The sequence below is a fragment of the Panthera tigris genome, chromosome D2, assembly GCF_018350195.1.
Source record: "Panthera tigris isolate Pti1 chromosome D2, P.tigris_Pti1_mat1.1, whole genome shotgun sequence".
NCBI classification, from domain to species: Eukaryota; Metazoa; Chordata; class Mammalia; order Carnivora; family Felidae; genus Panthera; species Panthera tigris.
In genome coordinates, this window is record NC_056670.1 from 73,098,556 (window position 1) to 73,112,434 (window position 13,879).

The window sequence follows — 13,879 nt, forward strand, 5'->3', positions numbered from 1 at the left end:
TCCCCCCTCCCCAGTGACTTCTTGGTGTCCCGAGAGGGAAAGTATGATTTTAAATGGAAATTAGCAGTACAGAGAGGCTTGAGAGGCCTTTAAAAGTTCTTTGTCTCCTCCTCCTTCTTGCCCTCATTATTATTATTATAAAGATTTATGCTGTTTGAAAAATTAGTAAAATACAGAAAAGTAGAGAGAAAACCAAAAAAGCTTTCAGCATCCATGGCCTAAAGATAAGAAGGTAGATGTTTACCTTCGAAATGTAAAAATGGCATTTTAACATGGCTTAGATCCTACAGTGGGTACAACTTTATACTCTGCTTTTTTCCCACAGACCTTTTCAAATGCAAGCATTTTTCCTGACTCCATAATATTCCATTGCAGGATTAGACCAAGATTTCCGTCCGAGTGGGAGTTTGTAGGAGGCTTTCCTTTTCTATGAAAACTGCTTTAAACGGTTCCTGCCCTTTCACCAGGGAACGCACTCTTCTCTCTCTCTCTCTCTCTCTGACATGAATCAAGGAGCCCTTCATTTTGCACATAGCCCAGGCTTACCACGATGGAGAAGCCAGCCGCAACGAAGGCCCACGAAGAATGGACTTATAGGGGCCCCCCGGGCGGCTCAGTCAGTTGAGCCTCCCACCTTGGCTCAGGTCATGATCTCCTAGCTCGTGAGTTGGAGCCCCGCCCACATCAGGCAAGCTGCTTTCAGCACAGAGCTGGCTTTGGATCCTCTGTCTCCCTCTCTCTCTGCCCCTCCCCCTGCCCATGCTCTCTCCCTCGAAAATAAATAAAACATTAAAAACAATTTTTTTTTTTTAAATGGACTTGTTATAAGTTCTAACACAAACACTATTCGCGTGGAGCATGGTGAGTGCAAGGCTGAGCTCGAGGACCCAGGGGAATGTTCTGGAGTGCTCCCGGGTTAGTGCTCCTGGAGCACCTCTGCCTCCTGCTTCTTGGCAATAAATCGCTTCCTGGGAGCAGGTTCAGGAGGGCTTACTGCCCTCTCCTCTCATTCGTCATGTGTGTGCCTCAGGCTCTCGGAGCCTTTCCCAAACCTGTATTATCCACAAGGTCCCCGCCGCCCCCCGAGCCATCAGAAGCCATGTTCTAACATACAGCACTATAGAATATAATGCCAAAAAAGGAATGACCGAAATAGTTGTTGGATCCGGCCTTTCACTGGGCGTCGTGCCAAGGCGTTATACATATGAGATTTCATTTAATCCTCCCGGCCACCCTATGAGGCAGGGATTGTTCTCTCCACTTTGCAAATGAGGAAAATGAGACTCGGAGAGAGCTTGAATTACTTGTTCAGGAGCCTTCCCTCCTTGAAGCCCCCGTCTCGCACCCCAGCTGCATGACCTCTTGGGCCACAATTTCAGCTGAATGACTTCTTTGCTTTGGCCCGTGAGGGGTCTCTTCCTCCATGTGGTGAAGGCAGGCAGGGCTTCTATCCGTCCATCCGCCCTGGTTGCAGGAGTCAGCAACGCCTTCTCCCAGGCCTTCCCGGCACCCTCTGCCCGGCAAGAAGACCTCGTGACACCCCCCATCCCAGAGCCTGACGGCGTTCAGAGAAATGGGGCAGGAAGAATTCTGTGGAGACAGGGCCTTTTATTTTATTTCATTTCACAAACACAATGAAAAAAAAAAAAAATCCTGCTAATAGGATTGCCAACTCAGCAGGTCTAGGCAAGCTATTTATTCCCAGTAAATACAAAGCATCCTGGCACACCTTGAGATTGATGACAAGTCAGGAACAATGACAGGAAATCAGAAATTAACCAGAAGAGTTGCATTTTATGAAACGGAGGGGGTGGGGAGAAAGCGTAAGACCAAGGGCACAGCCATTAGGACCAGCTCCCGTGGATTCCTCGCTGTTTCTCCGGGAACCCCGCAGCTCCCAGGAGCCAGGGAAGCAGGCCAGGGCCTCCCCAGGCTGCCTGAGTGCTTGCAGCTCTGACCTCATTGGTCTCTCCTCCCTGAAAGACAGGGAAGGTACTGCCCGAGGAGGAGAGACTTCCTCTGGGCCAGATGTGATTAACTCTCTGCGGTCCTGGGCCCTGCCCTCCAGGCCTCATTGGGCCAAAAGGGGCCCGTCCTTTCTTTCTCTTCCTTCCTTTCTTCCTTTCTTTCTTTCTTTCTTTCTTTCTTTCTTTCTTTCTTTCTTTCTTTCTTTCTTCTTTATTTCTTTCCTTCTTTCTTTTTTCATTAAAAAAAATTTTTTTTAACGTTTATTATTTTTGAGAGATGGTGGGGGAGGGCAGAGAAAAAGGGAGACAGAATCCGGAGCAGGCTCCAGGCTCCGAGCTGTCAGCACAGAGCCCGACGCAGGGCTCGAACCCACGAACAGCAAGATCATGACCTGAGATGAAGTCGGACGCTTAACCGACCGAACCATCCAGGCGCCCCCGGGCCTGTCCTTTCTAATTGTGGGCTGGCACCAGCAGCTCTCACTCGGGGCTGATGGGTCACAGCCAGCCTCTGAACGGCTACCTGCCATCTCTGGGGTCGGGCTGATCTCGTGTTGACGTTCTGCACGCACCGTGAGGTCTTAACCTCTCACCTTGCCAGGCAGCTGACCGTGGTGAGGGGGGCCTGGTGAGTCAGCGGGCCAGAGTCCGCGGGAGAATGGCCGAGAAGCACATCGGGCCGCCCCCAGAGGCGCCTCTGCTGGTCGGCGGTTCCCTCACGTGGGTCACTCTGCGCCAGGGCTCATCCTCTGCAGCCGAGTGTATGCTCTAGTCCTGTTAGACTCGCCGGTGATAAGGGGGAGCAGAGGGACGCTCGGGCTGGGGAGAACGTTGGGACTGGAGAGAAACTGCCATGGTGAAGACACAGGTGGCTTGTTGGCAGGGACCTGCAAGGTCAGTCGGCCCATCTTTGTCTTGCCGCTTGATAGCACTGAAAGCGGGAGGGTTTTGTTCTCATTTGCGAGGAGTATGAACCTGTTAGCACTGCGCAAGTAACGGAAGAGGCAAGGTGGCATTGAACACGAGCGGGCACCAAAGATACGGACTGGGTGCCTTCACTGAACAATGGCTTGAGGAGGCTGAAAAGTGCCCACCCAGGCTCACATTTCCTTCACTTCCTTCCTTTGGCATTTCTTTGCTTTGGATTAGGTCTCAGGTCAAGGCTGATTTGGCATCATTTTTTTTTTTTTTTTGTCTTGGACATTTGGGACCTGCTCAGTCTGGGGCCCAGCATTTTGAAGTTTCCTGCTACTGACATCTTTAGAAAAGATTTCACACTTGGGATTTTTTAAACTCTTCTTCCGTAATGATTCCAAATGCTGGGAGGAAGCTACTAGAGCCTTAGACATTGTGCGAGGCGCATGACATCATTTACTCCTTAGAGGACCGAGCTTGCCGAGGTAGTGTGACTCACCCTAGGTCACAATACTAGTTACAAAACCATCATGCCGGCCTGATACGTAAAAAAGTGTCTATCTCTGTATAATGCAAATGACAGAAAACTCCAACTTAAACTGGGTTAGACAATAAAGCTGGTATAATAGCTAAGGTAATTTAGATGTCTAAAGAAAAGGCTGCTTTCAGGTGATGCTTGATCCAGGCTCTAATGATGTCTCTGAAGTCATTTCTTTACCTCTCTAATCTGCCTTTCTCAGGTTTCACAGAATGACCCCCGGAAGCTTCAGGCTGCAGCCTTCCCCGTAGAGTAGCAGCATGCCTCAGTTTCAGACCTTCAGAGAGAGACAGGATATTTTTCCCCACGGATTTTGCACAAGTGCTGGGATTTACTTTTCCTTGATGGCTCAGGCTGCATCAGATGTCCATCCTTGAAATCAGCCACTTGGAATAAGCCCGGGAGGGGGGCGTATTGTCTAATATGGTTGGGGAGAGAAGCAGGAGAGGGTGTGATGGACACAGCAGCACATGCCCAGTGCAACCCTTATTGCTGAGGCCACTGTGTTTACAGGCTTAGGCTGGAAATGGGCTCAGATGCTGGGGGGAGTCCTAGCTCATATAGAGCCAAGCTGAAGCGAAGGTTTTAAAAGCAACTGCAGGGGGTGGGGGCATCTGCGTGGCTCAGTTGATTAAGCATCCGACACTTGCTTTAGGCTCAGGTCGTGATCTTGCAGAATCGAGCCCTGTGTCAGTCTCTGCTTTGGCAGTGTGGAGCCTGCTTGGGACTCTCTCTCTCTCTCTCTCTCTCTCTCTCTCTCTCTGCCCTTCCCCTGCTTATTCTCTCTCTCTCAAATAAACATTAAAGACATTTTTGAAAACATTTATTTTTGAGAGACAGAGAGACAGAGTGTGAGCAGGGGAGGGGCAGGGAGAGAGGGAGACACAGAATCCAAAGCAGACTCCAGGCTCTGAGCGGTCCGCACAGAGCCCGGTGCGGGGCTCAGACTCCCAAACCGTGCCATCGTGACCTGAGCCGAAGTCGGACGCTTAACCGACCGAGACACCCAGGCACCCCTATCCGCATTTAAAAAAATTTTTAAAATAAACACAAACAACTGCAGAGGAAACACACTTTGGGGTGCCCACTTTGCCACGGGATGTCACATACGTTAGTTGGCCATCTGGGGACCCAGCAGATGATGTGTGACCCCCCCCATCCTCATACGGGGGAGGATTCTTAATCTTAGCTTTCTGACAGTCTTGACTTTACCGCTCACTGAGGTCAAAGCCACGTCCTGTCTCTTGCTCTCCTAGCTGTCTGCATTTCACCCCCTCCCTCCGGGCCAGGCACTAACCAGCTGCGCGTAGGCCTGTGTGTTCCCTGCCGAGGGCAGGCCCCTTGGGGATACGAGGGTGGGGGGGGCACGTTTGTGAACCCTCACGATGGAGCACCGGAAGCTCCGTCGATGTCTGCGGAGCCAAACATTTTCAGGGCTTAAGCTAATGCTTCTGGGTTTTAAATTCTGGCCAGCTAAACTAAACCTGCGGACCGTGTGATGATTAGGAGATACTTCAAAGTATGCTTCAAAGTATGGTATAGGTTGATCGCTTCTGGAAGTCTGACCTTTCCAAAGGCTTGAACAGCTGTTCCTTTTGAATTATGTATAGTAGGAAATAATTAGAGCTTTAATGTCCATCAGCAGGGCACCTCTCTGATGGGGCCCTCGACAGCTCTTTTTAAAACAGGAGTTAAAAATTTTTTTTTTTTACCTTTTATTTATTTTGGAGAGACAGAGAGAGACAGAGCACGAGTGGGGGAGGGGCAGAGAGAGAGAGAGGGAGACACAGAATCCGAAGCAGGCTCCAGGCTCCGAGCCGTCAGCACAGAGCCCGACGCGGGGCTCGAACTCACGGACCGCGAGATCGTGACCTGAGCCGAAGTCGGACGCTTACCGACTGAGCCACCCAGGCGCCCCCTAAAACATGAGTTAGAATCACATGTCCTTTCATGGTCAAGATGTCCAGGATATGTGTTCACATGACAAAACGAATTCCCGAGCAGTAGGTAGTACAACCTCTCCCCGCCAAAATGCACAGAAACCACAGCCGAGCTATGGTCCCAACTGTGAACAGTGATTCCCTTCGGAAAATCGGGTTGGAGCAGGACACTTTCAATCTTACTTCATTTCTATAATGTGTGTTTCTTTCATAGCGAGCACGTATTTACTTTTGTCAACTAGAAAAGATTCATATAAAAACTAAAAAGAAAATAAAACTAAGCCATCGTGGTGGGCACGGTGGCTTGGTGCTCACCATCCATTCACTCTGCTCTCCTTCTGGTATCCCTTCCAAACTGCAGAAGCCAGAAATGGAAACACGCCATCTCCCAGAATCCCTTGCAGCTAGGAGTCTGGGTGTGATTTCTCGTTAGCCAATCAGACTTGGAAAGCGGTCGTGAGGTGTAGAGACAGCTCTGTTGCTGCTGGCTCTGACAAGCACAGGCGAGGAGGGATGGGGTTTAACTGGGGCAGCGTTATTGGAAATCTCAGCGTCCAATCACTCGCTCGCTTTGTAGGGTGCAGGGTAAAGGGTGCTTGCCGGGCTGGGTTGGGGCAATTGTGGTGAGCCCCCGCCGCACAGGATGGAAGTTTCCAGCTCACGTAGCTCCCTGATGGTAGGAGAGGGACCTCTCCCCGGTGGCCTGATTTTGCTGTGTGACTGGAAGTTGTACCTTTTTCCAGCCCTTCCTTTAATTCTATAAACTGTAATAAACCCCTTTCTGGGGCTTGAATGGATTTTTTTGTTTCCCTCGACGGATACAATTATTTGGAAATCTGGAAAAAGCAGCATGATATTTCAAAGCCCTCTGACGCCTTTAGGAGGCATGAGAGAACTGGGTGTTTCCTTTAAATTAAGCTCACTGGGGAGACTCAGCTTCTTCAAATGACATTCTAGTGAGTTTTGAAACCTGATGGCACGACCGGAAGCAGGAATGTGGTCTTTGAGTCTTAAAGATCACTCCTCTACATTTCCCCTCTTACGTCCACACCATTTCTCTATTGCTGGCCATCTCATAATTTCATTTAGAGCCACTTTGCGAGACGAGTCTCCCTGGGCAAAGCCCTAGGCCAAATACAAATCGAAACACATAGGAAAAAATGATAAGGAAATGAGCAAGGGTGTGGTTTACTAGTCCAACTGATATTAACGATAGCTCCCTCTGACTTGAGAACGAGCTGTGCCTCCCAGTTGTCATCTGAGTTATGTCTCTATTTTTAAAAATCTTTTTGATATGCACTTTTTTCATGCTTATTTATTTTTGAGAGAGAGAGAAAGAGCGCGTGAGCAGGGGAGGGGCGGACAGAGAGAGAGACAGAGACAGAGACAGAGGATTCAAAATGGGCTCCACCCTGACAGCAGAGAGCCTGACGTGGGGCTCGAACTCATGAACCACGAGATCACAACCTGAGCTGAAGTGAGATGCTTAACCAACTGAGCCACCCAGGTGCCCCTTGATACGTAATTTTTGAAGTGAGATGGCCCTTGGAGTTACTCACCAATGTTTATCCCAAGAGACTTGGGTCCAGTGGAAAATGCAGAGGAAATGCGTTCCTGGGGAGGCCACCCTGAATGTCCAAGGCTGAGTCTCCAGATCTTGAGTGAAACTGGATTTGGAAGTGGGATTTGTCATCTGGCCATGCCTCTGGAGCCCCAGTCCTTCCTAGTGCCTCCTTACCAGCTCTGCTTTGTTCTTTCCATCACCACTTTTACCTTAGTGGCTGGGCTTGCTGCTTACAAAGCACCCTGCATGCATTCCCGTTCGACATTTCCCACAACCCCGCCTCACTGCCAAGAGGAGGAAGTTCGAGCACAGAAGGTTTAAGGGACTTGCCCACGTTGCCACAGAAGCAGCAGGGCTCGAATCAAGGTTTCTAACTTCAAGTCCTGGGTGGCCACTGACGTTTTCTTTTTTATGGTCTTACCACACTGCCAGTGAAGGTCCCCGTTCCTCCCTAGGACTCTGGGGTCAGCATTCAAGACAGCCCCGGGGTATCTTGCAAACTGGCAAGGCCTTGGCCTGGGTCACGTGGCCTCCAGCTGCAAATCACACCATTCCCCCCGGTGAATAGGACCCAGTGGGAGCCGTCACCCTCGATCACTTGTCCTTACTCTGCGTGAACACACAGGGGGTTCTGGGCAGAGGGGTGGAGCGCTTCAGGCAGACAATTCTCTGTGACCACTGGGTGTCAGTACTGATCTATGCCTGATAACTACCTCTTCCCACGCCAGGCAGAGCCATCGGCACCAGGATTTAAAATGGAACAGGAGGAAGCATGTTGACCAAAAGCAAGGGCCTGCAGTGACTACGTATTTTACTTGACCAGGTGGGTTTCTGTTATGGGACCTCCTTTCTCTGTCACCCAGCAGGTCTGCGTGCCAAGATCGCACAATGTTGGTGGCAGGGGAGAGTAGAGGGGGGCTTTCCCCTCCAAAGTATTAGAGTTTCCCGACTGCCTGAGATGTTTGTCCATGGTCCTTCTGGGCCTTGTTCAAGTGTCTGCATCGGACCCGGGGCAAGGGGAGAGCCAGGAGCTTTGCGTCTTGGGGACTGGCCCAGATGGCCACGGTGACCATTTTGGAGAGGGAAGGCAGATTCGATAGTTCGCACAAGCACCGCTCTGGACCAGCCCGATGGATAACTCACAGTTCCTAGGACCCTCCTTGCCTTTCCTCATGCAGCCTGTACCCCTGACTTATTCTGCTCTCCCCCACCTGGGAGATGACCTTGTCTCCCCCAGCCCTCCTCCTCTGCCCCCGTGGGGTGTTTGTGGTTTAAAACAGTCTTCCTACAACAGTCAGGACCGTTTTCTCATGGATGGAAACCTACCAACACGGCCCCCTGTGTCTGGTGGTCCATTTTGACCTGGCCGCCCAGGGCACCGTTGACATGACTTGGGAGAAAATTCGGGTGGACATGTGCTGTTCTGGAGCCCTTTGCTGTGGGTCATCTATAGGTAGAGTATAACCCATAGCACATAAGGGAGTGTGTTTTTCTCTTATTTCATTAGGCGTATGGTGTGAATTTCTACCCTTGCTGGAGACAGTTCAAGCCTTAGGCACCCCAACAGATGGGTCAGTCACGGGGCTGTATAGTCCCGGACCCTGAGGCAAGCAATGATCAAGGCTGATTCATGGGGACACTTAGGCACCTCTGTAAACCTTGAAATGGAGGAAACATGAAAATACTTATTCCAAACGTACATTTTAAAATTTTCCAATGTTTATTTATTTTTTTTTATTTTTGAGAGAGAGAGACAGGGCGCGAGTGGGGGAGGGGCAGAGAGAGAGGGAGACCCAGAATCCGAAGCAGGCTCCAGGCACCGAGCCGTCAACACAGAGCCCGACGTGGGGCTCGGACCCACAAAGCGCAAGATCATGACCTGAACGGAAGTCGGACGCTTAACCGACGGAGCTACCCAGGCGCCCCTCTTCCAAATGTATTTTTATTAAAATTTATTTTTTAGAGCAATTTTAGGTTCACAGAAAAACTGAGTACAAGGTACAGAGAGTTCCCATTTTCTTCCTGCGCCCACACACGCACGGCCTCCCCCGCTAGGTTTTCCTGCCCTAAAACTCCTCTGTGCTCAGTGTTTATCTCTCCCTCACTCCTAACCTCTGGCAATCACTGATCTTTTTACCGTCTCCAGTAAACAGCAATAGTTTTGCTATTTCTAGAATGTCATGTAGTTGGAACCATGCAGCATGTAGCTTTTTAAGATTGGTCCCTTAGTAAAACCATGTCAAAGTTCCTCCATGCCGTTTTATGGCTTGATAGCTCATTTCTTCCTTCCTTCCTTCCTTCCTTCCTTCCTTCCTTCCTTCCTTCCTTCCTTTTCTCTTTCTCTCTTTCTTTCTTTTCTTTCTTTCTTTGTCTTTCTTTCTTTCCCTTTCTTTCTTTCGTTCTTTCTTTCCCTTTCTTTTTCTCTTTCTTTCTTTCTTTCTTTCTTTCTCTTTCTTTTTCTTTCTTTCTTTCTCTCTCTTTCTTTCTTTCTTTCTTTCTTTCTTTCTTTCTTTCTTTCTTTCTTTCTTTCTTTCTTTCTTTCTTTCTTTCTGTGTTTACTTATTTATTTTGAGAGACAGAGCAAGCAGGGGAGGGGCAGAGAGGGAGGAAGAGGGACAGGGAGTAGCCCAGGCAGGCTCTACCCTGAGCGTGGGCTTTATCTCGCAACTCTGAGATCATGACATGAGCCAAAATCAAGAGTCGGCCACTCAACTGACTGAGCCACCCAGGCACCCCTAGGTTTTTGTGCAGGCATAAGTTTTCAACTCGTTTGGATAAACACCAAGGAGTGAGATTGCTGGGTAAGAACACATTTAGTTCTGTAAGAAACTTCCAAATTGTCTTCCAAAGTGTCTGTACCATTTTGCATTTCCACTAGCAATGAATGAGAGTTCCTGGCGTCCCGCATCTTTGCCAGCATTTGGTATTGTCAGTTTTTTGGATTTTATCCATTTTGATAGGTGTATGATGATATCTCGCGTGTTCTGATTTGCATTTCCCTGATGACAGGTGGTGTGGAGCGTAGTTTCATAAGGTTTTTTTTTTTTTTACTATCTGTGAGCAGAAAGGTGCTTGGAGCAGGGAAACTGGGTCTGTACATACCTATTACCACTTTTGTGTCCCCCAGGCCACTGAGGTTGGGCTTACGCCATAAGATACCGGAAACGTGGACTTCAGTTTTAGGTAGGGCCTGATCTGCTGGGGTACCAGCTGACATTTGACCTCAGGCCCCAGGGGCTGCTGGATGAGCACAGGGGCTTTCATAGCGTCTATATGGGAAGTTCTGTGTCCTTAGAAAGAAGAAATACCCAGGAGAAAAGCCTCTTTAGGGAGACTCACCCATCATTTTGGGAGTGAAGTAAGAGCCGCCGACTTCTGTTCTCGACATGTCAGGGGTTGAAGGCCAGGCTGGACTGGTTCAGTGATGAAACTCAGAGGGAGGGGCAGCCCTTTTGCCTCACCTAGTTAGCGATAGGTGGAGAGCCCCAGTGTCCTCCTTGTCAAATGGCCAAGGGGGACTGGGGGACCCTTCACGTCCGTGTGTTTCTAAAGGAAGCTGAGTTGGGGGCATGGTCTGGGTAGCCTCATTTGGCTGAACTCATTCGCCATGGGTAAGGTGGGCAGCTCACCCTTGACGCTGGATAAAAGTGACTTAAGGAAGTCCTAGATGGCAGATGGGTGAGGTCCTGGGGGAAGGGGAAGATCGCGCTTATCTCTAACCAAACAGCTTTGATTTAGGAGGTGAGAGAGCATCGTTGAGGTAGCGACAAGATTTACAGAGAGGCTGCACGCGGTTGTAAGTTGACCCCCATCTCAAAGGGAAGTGAGAGGACTTTATAGAAAGGTGGGTATTGATGTAGTTGAGTGTTCAGTGGGTGAGACAGGTCGAGTGGCAGGAGAGATACAGGGATGAGCCCAATAGGTTGAGAGAGATACAAAAGGACATGGAAGTATAGGGTGTGTGTGTGTGTGTGTGTGTGTGTGCACGCGCGTGTCTGCATATGTGTGGACGTGTGTGTTAAACCAGGTAGCATCTTGCTGTAGCAAAGACACCATCCCCCCAGCCCACATACTGAATTGCCTCAAGAGGTCCCCTCCTGGTCTCTCGGCCTCCCCAGGGTACCCGCTGTCCTTTCTGCCCAAGATTTATCAGCCTAAAGTACAATTTTCACCTCTCCTCCCAGATCTTCTGGGACAGACTTCTTGGTGGACCTCAGGTCTTCTCTGCATGACCATAGCCCCCCCCCCCCCAGCCATCTTTGCTGTTCTCCACTTCCTGTGTCACCTGTACCCACCCACGTGGGCGCACACACACACACACACACACACGCTCAGGTCGCCATGCTCATGTTTTTGCTCAGCTGCAATTCCCTCGCCCTTCCATTAACCTAGCCACATTCTCCTCTCTTTTTTTTTTTTGAACAACCTTATTGAGATATAATTCACACACCACGTAAGTCATCTATCTGAAGTGTAAGATCCAATGGTGTTCAGTAGATTCACAGATACGTGCAACCTTTTCACAGTTAATTTTAGAACATTTTCATCACCTCGGAAAGAAACCCCGTATCCTTCAGCTGTCACCTCCCAACCCCCAGCCCTGTGCTACCAGACCTAGGAAATCAGTAATCTACTTTCTTTCTGTATAGATGTCCCTGTTCTGGAGGGTTCACGTGAGTAGAATCGCACGTGTGGTCTTTTGTCCCTGGCTTCTTTCAATTAGCATATTTTCAAGGGTCATCCACGTTGGAGCGTGTATCAGTAGTTCGCTCCTTTAGATGGCCAAATATTGGTCTCATGTCCCTGTCTTTCAAGGTTCAACTTAGTCCTTACTTCCTGCAAGAAGCTGTCTGTAACTCCTTGGGCCCTCCTGACCTCCCCCTGGGATATCCACAGGGTAGCATGGGATCATCCCGATGTCCTTCGTGAGGGCCTTTCTTCCCTGTGGGACGGTAGCAGTCCGGTTCCCTGGGAAGCAGGCTCTGAGTTGGAGATTTTCATGCAAGAAGTTTATTGGGGGGGGGTGCTCCCGGGGTCAGCCTCATGGGGGAAGGTGATGGCTGCAGGAGGGGCTAGAGGGAGAGGTAGAGCTGCAGTGCAGTCACAGTCAAGGTCTCGGCCCAGGAGCTCCGAACTGGGAGGACCCTCAGAGCTGGGCAAAGGCTGGCTTTTATAAGCCCATGTCAACCGTCCCTGGGAGCTGCTGTTCCAGGAAGAAGGCGTGACCTTGGGCTTCCTTCGGCCAAGGGCAAGTCCTGGAGAGGGACTCAGCTGACAGCTGCAGCTGGAAGCATCCCCAGCAGCTGGAGGAATGAGGGCCCATGGCATCCGCGATGGAGCAGAGGCCCCTTGAAGTCGGGGCCGGGCCATCCTTCCTGCTTGCCTCTCCCCTCCCCTGGCACCTGACTTTTGCTCACATTCAGGCCCTGGGGTCAGACAGACATGGATTCAAATCCCAGCTCTGCCTGGGGTCCCACAGAAAGTCCCACAGAAAGTCCCCAGATCTCCTTAAACCTGAGTTTCCTCATTTGCGAAATGGGGATAATAACAGTCCCCGCCTTTGGAGTTTTTGTGACTCGAAGTTAATTGATGTTGATCAACTATTTAAGTGTTGGTTCACATTAAGCTCTCAATCAATGTGAGCCATGAGTTATCATAATGTTATTAGCAGATGCTCAAGGCCATCTGATAATCGACTGGCTTAAAGGGGTGAAAGCAGATATAGACTAAGGGGCAAAAAAACGAACCAGATGTCCACATTGGGATGTCATCCTCCTAAGGTAGAAAATTATTCTTATTTTTAAAATCAGGAACACTTCAGACATCCAGGAAGGCATAGAGGTTTACTGAACATTCATGTTCCCACCGTTGAACTTGATTTTCAGAATTACAGATATACATGAAGCCTTTCGTGTACCCCTCCCCGGTAGGCACCTGTCCTCAAGGCGAATCTCGAAAGTGATATTCATCATTCCCAGGAACGTCTTGATGCTGTTGTTATATTCGTATAAATCTCTAGATAATCTCTCATCTTCTGTATGTTTTGCAACTTTATGTAAATGATATCATAGTGTATCCTCCTTCTGCTTTTTTCACTCGACACAATGCTTGACATCACACAGGAGATTTGCCTGTGTTTTTATATGCCACCCTGGCGCCTTGATTCTCCTGGTGGTATAATGCTGAAAATGCTCCTTACAAAGCGCGAGAAGAAGTAGAGGGAGAAAAATCTTTCCAACTGACCTGCTTGGCTCCATTTTCTTTCCAGCCATTTTCATCTCCTGGAGAAGGTGTCATAACCTAGAGGTTAAAGCTACCGGAGCCAGATTCCGCCGTTTGTTAGCTGGGAAACCGTGGGTGAGCTACGTTACCGCTCTGTGCCCCCATTTCCTCCTCCGTAGCATGAGGACAATAACCCCTGTTCCACAGACTTGTTTATAAACACTTTGTACAGGAGCTGGTATGTAGCACAGAACTAGAAGGGTTAGCTATTATTCTTTTCCTTGCCATTGTTTCTAACCAGACAGTATGGAAGCCAGCTCCATGAAGCAATACGCCCATCCCAAGGGCCCGATTCCTGCCACGTAGGGAAGGGTAGTTACATGGAGTTTTCCACATTTGAGGAAGCTGGGACGCGGACATTTGGAAAGCTAACGGTCTGATTATTCTGTTCCATATTTTGCTGGTGGTTCCTGGCACAACTATGAATAGAGGGCTCCCAGCGTCCCATCCATCACTGCCTTTGAACTATCCACCTCCGTCAATGCCACTCTTATTGTTGGGCCTTGAGCCGCACGGGTGGCTCCCTGACTTTTTTTAGTCATTTGCAGCCTGATCTCTTGCCTGGGGACAGTGGTGGGAGCCCACAGGCTGAGAAAGGAAGAGAAACCGTTTTCAGGGCCATGCACCCTGTCAAAGGTATGACCTGCGGCTGGCCTTGTGTCTTTGACAATCA